Genomic DNA, 13,104 nt, shown 5'->3' on the forward strand with positions numbered 1-13,104 from the left:
GGTCTTCCTCCTTGGGATTCACGTCCTCCTCTCCCTCATTGGGTTCGGCCATTTTGGTTATGTCAATGGCCTTGCACTCTCCTTTTGGATTCTCTTCTGTATTGCTTGGGAGAGTACTAGGAGGGATTTTAGTGATCCTTTTACTCAGCTGGCCCACTTGTGCTTCCAGATTTCTAATGGAAGACCTTGTTTCATTCATGAAACTTACAGTGGCCTTAGATAGATCAGAGACTAAGTTTGCTAAATTAGAAGTATTTTGTTCAGAGTTCTCTGTTTGTTGCTGAGTGGATGATGGAAAAGGTTTATTATTGTTAAACCTGTTTCTTCCACCATTATTAAAGCCTTGTTGAGGCTTTTGATCCTTCCATGAGAAATTTGGATCATTTCTCCATGATGAGTTATAGGTGTTTCCATAAGGTTCACCTAAGTAATTCACCTCTGCTATTGCAGGGTTCTCAGGATCATAAGCTTCTTCTTCACAAGATGCCTCTTGAGTACTGTTGGATGCAGCTTGCATTCCATTCAGACTCTGAGAAATCATATTGACTTGCTAAGTCAATATTTTGTTCTGAGCCAATATGGCATTCAGAGTATCAACCTCAAGAACTCTCTTCTTCATAGGCGTCCCATTATTCACAGGATTCCTTTCAGAAGTGTACATGAACTGGTTATTTGCAACCATGTCAATGAGTTCTTGAGCTTCTGCAGGCATTTTCTTCAGGTGAATGGATCCACCTGCAGAGGTATCCAATGACATCTTTGATAGCTCAGATAAACCATCATAGAATATATCCAGGATGGTCCATCCTGAAAGCATGTCAGAAGGACACTTTTTGGTCAACTGTTTGTATCTTTCCCAAGCTTCATAGAGGGATTCACCTTCTTTCTGTTTGAAGGTTTGAACATCCACTCTAAGCTTGCTCAGCTTTTGAGGAGGAAAGAACTTGGCTAAGAAAGCCGTGACCAGCTTATCCCAAGAGTTCAGGCTGTCTTTGGGTTGAGAGTTCAATCATATTCTAGCTCTGTCTCTTACAGCAAAAGGGAAAAGCATGAGCCTGTAGACTTCAGGATCTACTCCATTAGTCTTAACAGTATCACATATCTGTAAGAATTAAGTTAAGAACTGAAAAGGATCTTCAGATGGAAGTCCATGAAACTTGCAGTTCTGCTGCATCAGAGAAACTAATTGAGGTTTCAGCTCAAAGTTGTTTGCTCCAATGGCAGGAATGGAGATGCTTCTTCCATGTAAATTGGAATTAGGTGCAGTAAAGTCACCAAGCATCCTCCTTGCATTATTATTATTTTCGGCTGCCATCTCCTCTTCCTGTTCGAAAATTTCTGAAAGGTTATCTCTGGATTGTTGTAATTTAGCTTCTCTTAATTTTTTTCTTCAGAGTCCTTTCAGGTTCTGGATCTGCTTCAACAAGAATATTCTTGTCCTTGCTCCTGCTCATATGACAAAGAAGAGGGCACAGAGAAAATAATAATAATAATATGGATCCTTTACATCACAGTATAGAGGTCCTTGTGTTAGTAGAAGAAAAGAAGAAGAAAATTTGAACTCAGAGAGAGAGAGAGAGGGTTCGGATTTTTTGTGATGTGAGGAAGAGATGTTAGTAGATGAATAAATAAATAGAAGGAGATGAGGGAGAAGGATTTTTGAAAATAATTTTTGAAAAAGAGTTAGTGATTTTCGAAAATAGTTTTGAAAAAGGTTAGTAGTTTTTCAAAAATTCAAATAAAAAAATAATTAGTTAATTAAAAAGAAATTTTTGAAAAAGGGGGAAGATATTTTCGAAAATTAGAGAGAGAGATTTAGTTAGGTAGTTTTGAAAAAGATAAGAAACAAACAAAAAGTTAGTTAGTTAGTTGAAACAAATTTTGAAAAGATAAGAAGTTAGGAAGTTAGAAAAGATATTTTAAAATCAAATTTTTGAAAAAGATAAGAAGATATTTTTGAAAAGATATGATTGAAATTATTTTTGAAAAAGATTTGATTTTTAAAAATCACAATTAATGACTTGATTCACAAGAAATCACAAGATATGATTCTAGAACTTAAAGTTTGAATCTTTCTTAACAAGTAAGTAACAAACTTGAAATTTTTGAATCAAAACATTAATTGTTATTGTTATTTTCGAAAATTTAATAAAAATTAGAAAAAGATTTTTGAAAACTTTTTGGAATTTTCGAAAATAACTAAGAATTTTGAAAAAGACAAGATTTTCAAATTGAAAATTTGATTTGACTCATAAGAAACAACTTGATTTTAAAAATTTTTGAAAAAGTCAATCCAATTTTCGAATTTGATGAGAGAAAAAGGGAGAGATATTTTTTTGATTTTTTTGAATTTTCTATGATGAGAGAGAAAAACAAGAAAAATGATGCAATGCATGAGAATTTTAGATCAAAACATGTGATGCATGCAAGAATGCTATGAATGTCAAGATGAACACCAAGAACACTATGAAGATCATGATGAACATCAAGAACATATTTTTGAAAAATTTTAATGCAAAGAAAATATGCAAGACACCAAACTTAGAATTCTTTAATGCTTAGACACTAAGAATTCAAGAATGCATATGAAAACAAGAAAAGACACAAAACATGCAAATGCAAAGATCAAACAAGAAGACTTACCAAGAACAACTTGAAGATCATGAAGAACACTATGAATGCATGATTATTTTCGAAAAATGCAAGATGCACATGCAATTGACACCAAACTTATAACATGACTCAAGACTCAAACAAGAACACAAAATATTTTTTATTTTTATGATTTTATGATTTTTTTTAATTTTTATTTTATATTTTTCGAAAATCATTTTAGAAAAAAAAAAAGAAAAATAAGGATTCCAAGATTTTTAGTATGAATTCCAGGAATCTTATGCTCTAAAGCTCCAATCAAAGGGTCAGGCATGGCTTAATAGCCAGCCAAGCTTTAGAATGGATTTACATCCATTGAGGTGATTAGTTGAAGACCAATCCCAAAGGAGTTTGGGTATGGCTTTTCAGCCAGATAGGATTCAACATGTTACCATGAAACTCTAGAATTCATTCTTGAATGTTTTGAAGCCATAGAATAATTTATTTTTGAAAACATTATTTTTATTTTTATTTTTTTTTTTTGAAAACAAAAGAAAATTTTTTGAAAGATTTTTGAAAAATTTTTTGAAAACTTTTTGAAAAGAAAACGAAAAGAAAGTTACCCAATCTGAGCAACAAGATGAACCGTCAGTTGTCCAAACTCGAACAATCCCTGGCAACGGCGCCAAAAACTTGGTGCGCAGAAATTGTGATTATACTTTAATTATGTAAAATTCATCGCTCTTTCTTTCCCTGGTAATGGCGCCAAAAATATGATGCCAATGCAATGGTTCACAACTTCGCACAACTAACCAGCAAGTGCACTGGGTCGTCCAAGTAATACCTTACGTGAGTAAGGGTCGAATCCCATGGAGATTGTTGGTATGAAGCAAGCTATGGTCACCTTGCAAATCTCAGTCAGGCAGATATAAAATAGTAATGAGGTTTTTGAAATTAATTAATAAAATAGGGATAGAAACACTTATGTAAATCACTGGTGAGAATTTCAGATAAGCGAATAGAGATGCTTTCGTTCCTCTGAACCTCTGCTTTCCTGCTATCTTCATCCAATCAGTCTTACTCCTTTCCATGGCTGGCTTTATGTGATACATCACCACTGTCAATGGCTACTTTCGGTCTTCTCTCGGGAAAATGATCCAAATGCCCTATCACAGCACGGCTAATCGTCTGGAGGCATCACCCTTGTCAATGGCTTCATCTTATCCTCTCAGTGAAAATGGTCAACGCACCCTCTCACGGCACAGCTATTCATCTATCGGTTCTCGATCATGCTGGAATAGGATTTACTATCCTTTTGCGTCTGTCACTACGCCCGGCAATCGCGAGTTTGGAGCTCGTCACAGTCATTCAATCATTGAATCCTACTCGGAATACCACAGACAAGGTTTAGACCTTCCGGATTCTCTTGAATGCCGCCATCATTCTAGCTTACACCACGAAGATTCCGATTAGGAGATCTAAGAGATACTCATTCAATTCTAATGTAGAACGGAAGTGGTTGTCAGGCACGCGTTCATAGGGAATGATGATGATTGTCACGTTCATCACATTCAGGTTGAAGTGCGAATGAATATCTTAGAAGCGAAATAAGATGAATTGAATAGAAAACAGTAGTACTTTGCATTAATCTTTGAGGAACAGCAGAGCTCTACACCTTAATCTATGGAGTGTAGAAACTCTACCGTTGAAATTACATAAGTGAGAGGTCCAGGCATGGCCGGGATGGCCAGCCCCCTAAAACGTGATCACAGGATCAGAATACAATCCAGGATGTCTAATACAATAGTAAAAGGTCCTATTTATAATAAACTAGTCACTAGGGTTTACAGAAGTAAGTAATTGATGCATAAATCCACTTCCGGGGCCCACTTGGTGTGTGCTTGGGCTGAGCTTGAGTGTTGCACGTGTAGAGGTCCTTCTTGGAGTTGAACGCCAGCATTTGTGCCAGTTTGGGCGTTCAACTCTGGTTTTGGATCCTTTTCTGGCGCTGGACGCCAGATTTGGGCAGAGAGCTGGCGTTGAACGCCAGTTTGTGTCATCTAAACTTGGCTAAAGTATGGACTATTATATATTGCTGGAAAGCCCTGGATGTCTACTTTCCAACGCAATTAGAAGCGCGCCATTTTGAGTTCTGTAGCTCCAGAAAATCTATTTTGAGTGCAGGGAGGTCAGAATCCAACAGCATCAGCAGTCCTTTTTCAACCTCTGAATCTGATTTCTGCTCAAGTCCCTCAATTTCAGCCAGAAAATACCTGAAATCACAGAAAAACACACAAACTCATAGTAAAATCCAGAAATGTGAATTTAACATAAAAACTAATGAAAACATCCCTAAAAGTAACTAGATTCTACTAAAAACATACTGAAAACAATGCCAAAAAGCGTATAAATTATCCGCTCATCAGGTGTGCATCTTGTATTTGGCTTGCCTTGTTGAATAATTGTATCTATATGCCATTTGAACTACTTGACTTATTTGTTCTCTCTATTTGTGTATTCTTTGTATTGTTTTGTATGTGTTTGAACAACTGAGAGATCCCTCATGCTGGCGATGGTGACGCTGGAGGTTGTTCTTGATGCGATGTATTGATATGACTGGATTATGGAGATAAATTTAATTGACATTTTGAGTTGCCTGGGTAGATGCAAGGGTTGTGGCTTTGTCCCACTTGCTCCAGATTGATATTTGAGCTCCCTGGATAGATGCAAGGGTTATGACTTTGTCCCACTTGCTCCGGATTGATATTTGAGCTTCCTGGGGTATATGCGAGGGTTGTGGTTCGCCCCCTTGCTTGAGGTTGAGATTCAAACTCCATGGATAGATGCAAGGGTTGTGGTTTTTTTCACTTGCCCCAGGTTGAGAATTGAGATCACTAGTATGGGTGATGACTTGTATTGAGTAGAGTTGAGAATTCAAAATTAATAATTTAGCTGAGACTTAGTGTGTATACCTTGTTTATATTAGAAAGGATCCTAGACTTGAACCTTGAATGATTAGAGTTTAGGATTGCCTAGTGGGTTCATATCTTTTTACATTGTCTTTATTTGGAATTATTACCCTATTGGGAACCTTTGGGTTCTCACTCGTTGTCGGATTTTTTTATTTTCAGATGCAGGACGTGATGCACCTTGTTGAGTGTGCTGGACTCTTGATGAAGCGAAAACTTTACTTTTTGGTTTATTTTGATCTATGTAATACTTTTCTCCACTTTTGATATATGTATTTGTATATCCCTCTTAGAGGTTGATTTATGGAGAAACTGGTTGTATTTGGTATACTTTGGGTTGTATTATATTTTCTATCCGACCTAGTATTGTTATGTATTCCCTTTGAACTTACATATATATATATATATATATATATATATATATATATATATATATATATATATATATATATTCGTTTATGTATATCGATGCTGTATATCGTTGACGTTTCGAGTGAGATACACTTGTTGTTTTGTTACCCTTCTTCATTGGCTCCTAATTAAATGATATTTCTTCAATTTATATATGTATGTATTTTGCTTTTAGGTATCGTAATACCTCACCCCTTCCGATTTAAAACTATAGCGTAAGGCTTTCTGTGGTAGGATGTTATATTATGGTATCAGAGCAGTTAGTTTCCGTAGAGCCTAAGGAACGGACTGACTATGCTTCTGAGCATGCTCTGAGTCATGTTTATATGCTATTTAGGATATCTGATTGATAAATATAGCATAAAATTCATGAGCATACTTTTGAAAATTTGAAGTACTTAACTTAAAATATTAAGATTGATCACCTTGATATCACTTGTTTGGTGTGGACAGGACCCGAATGGCGACTCATGGACGCGGTCGAACCAGTAGATGGAGAGGAAATGAGGAAGGCGCCCCGATAGATAACCAGGCTAAGTTCTTAGCTGCTATGACTAATCTCGTGCACGCTATGCAAGTAAGTACTGTGGCTACTAATCAAGCAATGGAGAGGATGGAGCAACATGTAGAAAACGGAAATGATGTTGGTCTGATGACACTAGCTACATTTTCTGAAGGTGAATCCTCCAGAGTTCAAGGGTTCAACTAGTTTCACCGAATTTGACAATTGGTTTCAAGCTATAGAAAGGGCATTACAAGCTCAACATGTACCTAAGAGCTAATTCGTAGAGTTTGCTGCTTATCAACTGACTGAAGAGGTTCAATTCTAGTGGCAAGGAGCTCACCGTCAATTGCAATAGGGAAATGAGGATGGAGTTATTACTTGGGAGATGTTCAAAGGTGAATTATATAAGAAGTACCTTTCAATTTCTGCAAGGGGAGCTAAGGGGTTGGAGTTACTACAGTTAAAGCAAGGGTTTATGTTTATAGCAGAGTATACTAATAAATTTGAGGAGTTGTGTCATTTTTCTAAGATTTGTCAAGGAGCGCCAAAAGATTATGAGGAGTGGAAGTGCCTTAAATACCAGGATGGTCTTCAAGATGATACAAGGAAAGTTTTGGCACCTCTAGAGATTAAGAACTTCGCTGAATTGGTTAACAAAAGGTGAATGGTTGAGGAGTGCTCCAAAAAGAGCTCAATGGCAAGGAATAACCATGGAGGTTTCTACAACAGAGGACAAGGCCGAACTTTTACACCGAGGGGTCAAGACTTTAAGAGAAATGGCCATGCACCGCAATACCCTCAAGGCCGAAATGATTTCCAAAGGAGTGACAACCGCTAGGGAAACGACAAAGAGAAGCAGGCGAGGACTCATTTGAGTGACTTGCAGTGTGATAGGTGCGCAAGACACCATCCGAACCAGTCATGAAGGGCTGAGTTAGGTTTATGTTATAACTATGGAATGCCAGGGTATATCTCCAAGAATTTCCCACGTAGGGAGGCTCAAGATGCCGATCGGTCGCAACAACAAGGTTGAGGTAATTATAATATTGGTTATCGAATTTTAATTGCATAGTATGTCATTGGAACATCGTATGTATTCATAGCTTATGACGGAGATGAGAAATTGGGACTGAAAGGTCAGAATTAGTGACAAACTTAGGACCGAACTTGTTTGTGCTATATAGAATGTTGCCGTTAATACTGGCAAAACTCAAAGAGATTTTTGGTTGACGTGCACGAATAGTTAGATACTTAATGGCTTACAATTAGAGCGACGTAGCAAAAGCGTGGTGATTTTGATGGATTTGGGGCAGCTATGATGTGAAGGTGGAGTTGTAGGGAACAAAGTTAATTCTAGGGTTAGCAAAAGGTTGAGGAATGATACATTGAGATAAAGAAGAGCCATTCTCACCTGTTTTCTTTTCATGATCGAAATGTTGAGGAAAAATTTTTTATTAAAGTGGATAGAATGTAAAACCTCGATAAATGCTGAATAATTAATTTATTAAATTAATTATAAGCAAATAGGATTAGAAAATTAGAAATTTTAATTTGGAAAAATACCGGTGAAAATTTAATTTAGAGAATGAAATTGAGCACAAAAATATAGTTAATTACGAAAAAATGAATACCGACATTAAAATTTACTGTACCGGCTTAAATTTGTCCGGTACTGCGTGTGAGAAAAATTGAAAATGTCAAAATGATGAGAAAAATATGTGGAACAAAAGTCCGAACACTTGTCTTAAAGGTTTTGTCCCAAAGAGCTAAGAACTTGAGTTAGACCACACTTGGGCCCAAGCCCAAGTATAAATAACCCACAACACTTCACAATTCAGCACTCAACCCCCCTGAGGAGAATCAGGTTAAAGAGAGAAGAGAGAAAAGAGAGAAGAAACCCTAATCTCCATCACCTTCAATCCACCATAACTTTTGCTCCGCAGTTCCGACTGACGAGTCATTTGGGGCCATGCGAAGCTTATCTCCTCCTCTTCAATTTTATTGGATTAGTTTAGTGAGTAACTCAAAATTCCAGCTGTAGTTTCTCATTTGAATTTGCGTTTTAAGCTTGGTGTTGAGAATTTTTTGTGATTTTGATGTTATAGAAGTCCTCTAGCTTATAATTCTTAGTGATTTCTATCACTAAATTCAGTGGGTTAAGGTAAGAAATCCTAATTCATTTATTATCCCTAATTATGTATGAAACCCTAGCTTGAAAAAATGTAATGTTGGTTTAATTAGATTTGGGTAGAGTTGCTCGGTGATTTTGGTGCAAGTTGGATTGCTTGATTTGAGTTGTTGCGGAATTTGGAGTTGGGCTTGCTTTTGGAGCACTCGGTGGAGGCTCGGTAGTATCGATTGAGGATTGGGTCCATCCAGAGCAGAAATCCAAGTGTTGGAAAAACCGCCCTCATTAAGGTACGGATCTTAATTTTGAATAGGCACCATGTAACACTATATGAAAATCTAGGTTAATTTCTCCTAGGATAGGATTAAATTATAATTGGTTATTGTTGTGATTTGTTGAATGGAGATATGTATGTATATGCATGATTTAATTGGTCATTGCAATATTATAGATTGAGTGGTATGGATGTTTATAATGATGATTGATGTCAAAATTGAGTCGGAGGCCAAGATAAGGTGAGGAATCCCCTATTTGGTAAGTGGAGGTAAGTGGTGTGAGATAATTTATGTTTGGTTGGTTGTAAAATTGGATATATTGGTATTGTGTGAATTGTTGTGGAATTGATGGTTTCATTTTGACTAATGATGGATTAAATGTTGGAATTTATTGATGGCGTTGAAATTGAATTGATTACGTCTTGAATTGTTAGGAGAGATGGAGACTTGAAAATTATTTGTTGAGGATTCCTAGGAATGGTTTTGGATTGCTTTTGAGTTGAATTGAGTTGAGGATTAGTGAATTTGGCTCTTAAGTAAAATTTGGTAAAAATCAATTTTTAACCAACTTCGATGGGTCACAACTTGGCACTCAAAGTTTGGAATCGAATAAAATTTGTCTTAAATTAAAGCTAGTGAAACGATCTTTAAAATGGTTTAAGAATGAAGAAAAATGGAATTTTATGAAAAATGTTATGAGAGTTTGAAATTTGGTATAAAAATCTAAAATCTAAGAGTTGCAGAAAAATAAAAAATTCTGGTATGTATGCGCACGCACCGGGCAAAGCGAGTGAAGAGACTCGTGCGTACGCACACCCAGAAATTTTTCAAGTTTTGCGTATGCACAGGGGTCATACGTACGCACAAGCTAGGAAGCCCTTCTGATTTGTGTGTATGCACAAGGGCGATGCGTACACACAAGTCCTGTTTTCTCAATTAAACTCCGCTTTTGATTGTATGGCTTTTTCGGCAAGCTTGTAATCTTTCATAACCCCCAATTAAGGTCTGATAACTAGTTTTTTGGCTCTGGAATAAGCGTGAGTATATGTAATGAATTAAATTGCATTATTCTCAGATAAACATTTGGTTAAACCGGATGACTTGGTTGCTGGGATGGTGGTTTGTCCCATCCGCAATGAGAACGGTGGTAATATCCCGCTTACGAGTTAATAGAATTGAACTAATTGGTAAAGGATTGGGGTTAATAAATCTGACAACTACTGAATTTGATTAAAGACTATGAATATTATTAATTTGGTGAGGACGATGGTTTTATCCTGCTCACGGATTAGGCAAGTTGAGGATGAAGGATAGATCCCCTCCCTCGTGTTATGATTATGATTGAGAATTGATGTTGAGCACAATCTCGTGAGGATGGTGATACATAACGCTCACTTGAGATAATGTGCGTGAGGCTCAGTGGGGACGGCAATACGTAACGCCCACTTGAGACCTAAAGGAGGGTTTCCATGAGGACGGTGATACGTAATGCTCATGGAGGAAACGAATTTTGATCAGTGGGACAGCGATACGTAATTAGACTTGAAACTAAGAGTACAACTTAGTGGAGATGGCGATATGTAATGCCCACGCAAGACTATGAGTATGATTCCGCGAGGACGGCGATATATATGTAACGCTCATTGGAGACCGGATGAATTATCCCCATGAGAACAATAATTTGTAACGCTCATCGAGGAAAGTTTTCTGAGATAGGGACGACGATACATAATGTCTATCTCAGGGATGTTGTCGGGTGTGCGCAACCAACCGACACGTGAGCTCATGACCTGTTTAGGAAGAGACATGCATCATATGCATTTGTGGGTATTGATTGGATGTGCATCTTGTATTTGACTTGCTTTGTTGAATAATTGTATCTATATACTATTTGAACTACTTGCCTTAACTGAGAGATCTCTTATACTGGCGATGTGACGCTGGAGGTTGTTTTTGATGCGATATATTGATATGACTGGATGATGAAAATAAATTTAATTGACATTTTGAGTTTCCTGGATAGATGCAAGGGTTGTGGCTTTGTCCCACTTGCTCCAGGTTGATATTTGAGCTCCCTAGGTAGATGCAAGGGTTATGGTTCGCCCCACTTACTCTGGGTTAAGATTAGAACTCCCTGGATAGATGCAAGAATTGTGGTTCGTCCACTTGTTCCAGTTTGAGAATTGAGATCACTAGTATGATTAATGACTTGTATTGAGTAGAGTTGAGAATTTAAAATCAATAATTTAGCTGAGACTTAGTCTATATACCTTGTTTGGATTAGAAAGGACCCTAGGCTTGAACCTTGAATGATTGGAATTTAGGATTGCCTAGCGAGTTCATATCTTTTTACATAGTCTCTATTTGAAATTATTATCCTACTGGAACCTTCGGGTTCTCACTCGTTATCGGATTTGTTATTTTCAGATGTAGGACGTGACGCACCTTACTGAGTATGCTGGACTCTTGATGAAGTGAAGACTTTACTTTTGAGTTTATTTTGATTTATGTAGCACTTTTCTCTACTTTTGATATATGTATTCGTATATCCCTTTTAGAAGTTGATTTATGGAAAAACATATTGTATTTGGTATACTTTGAGTTGTATTATACTTTTTAGCCAACCTTATCTTTACAAGTTAAGACTAATATTATTGTTATGTATTCTTTTTGAACTCTTATATATATTTATATTTCTTTCATTTTTGTATATCAACCCTATATATCTTTAACGTTACGAATGAGATACATTTATTGTTTTATTACCTTTCTTACAGCTCTTAGTTAAATGATATTTTTTAATATATATATATATATATATATATATATATATATATATATATTTTACATTTAAGAGTCGCAATACATTACCACTTCTAATTTATAGCATATAAGATTTTGTGTAATAAAGTATTATACATTCTATTTTTAGTGTCTTATCTTATTTACAAAACCAAACGTAACCTTAGTGGCCTTGGAACATGGCAGCATCTCGCTGGAGCCTGGATATATATAAATAGGTAATAGATGCTGCCAACATTTGAGATCGATTTAGAATTGATTTAGTAACATTTTTATTTTTATAAGAAACAACGATCGTATTTAATAAAATAATTTTTAAAATTTAATTAGATAATAATAGATATAAATATAATAATAAATTTATATATTTATTAATATATAACATTATATTAGATCTTTTAATTTTCATAAACACAAATTATATATCTTTGAAAAACACCTTTTTAACTCCTTTTAAAAGTATTCTTAAGTTTCAAAAAAAAATTATAAATATAGACTTAATTTTTTTATTTTTTAAAAATAAAATGAAATATTTGTTTAAGAACATCTTTTACATGTTTTACCAAACCAGTTCTTAATCTATTGGAATCATATTTTTAAGCCACCTAAGACTTGCAATACACCTTATCATTCATATGTTATTGCATGTAGCATCATCTTCTAAGTGAAAATAAATAATACAACATACAACACATACACAATACGGCAGAATATTTTATTAGTATTTAAGGACAAAACTATGACTGCCAAACAGCCAAGGATTAGCACCAAGCACGTATCTACTAGAACCATTGGAATGATCATAAAATCTCACCGTTCAAGCAAGTATCTAACTATATTATAACTAATAATTTTACAATAGAATATCCTACCTTGATCATATTTCGTAATACACTATAGTAACTAGTTTCGCAATTATTGGAGAAGAATCATTATGGTCATTGGACCATGCCGAATACTATTAGGATGAAAACAATGATTTATATAGTATCTAGTAAAGATATGCATGTATCTATGTGGCTTTGTGCTATAGCTGATGATGATGGCATGTGAAAAGAAATAAATTTGGTATATATGTTTTCCAAGTCTAAGTGGCGATTCTAATAGTTTCAACAAGATAATAATCTCTATTAAGTATCCATCGCCAGCAACTTTGTGGGCATCGAAGAAACAAATGAAATCAACCAAGAATACAACGCCACAATCCTAACTATTTTTTAAATTGAATGTAATATCCTTAAGGCATATTCTGTTGCTACATTTGGGTCATACTATTGTCACTATCGCGCATAATTTTTCGTGTCACAAATAGTCCATATATAAATATGTAGACTACTAATTAATAATTAATCATTAGTAATTACGTGTTCTACATTATCATGTATATATCTTGAAACTTATTGATGTAGTGGTGTTAATTAT

At 35.5% G+C, this 13,104-nt stretch overlaps 1 non-coding gene across 1 annotated transcript; it reads left to right on the top strand.

Moving 5' to 3' along the window:
- The first annotated feature begins 811 nt into the window (after positions 1-811).
- On the top strand, positions 812-919 carry LOC148581222 (small nucleolar RNA R71). Its single transcript, XR_015896049.1, has one exon. It is a non-coding gene; the product is annotated as a small nucleolar RNA R71 (small nucleolar RNA).
- Positions 920-13,104: the final 12,185 nt, after the last annotated feature.

This window comes from Arachis ipaensis, chromosome B10, assembly GCF_059453495.1.
Source record: "Arachis ipaensis isolate K30076 ecotype BB chromosome B10, ASM5945349v1, whole genome shotgun sequence".
Lineage (NCBI taxonomy): Eukaryota > Viridiplantae > Streptophyta > Magnoliopsida > Fabales > Fabaceae > Arachis > Arachis ipaensis.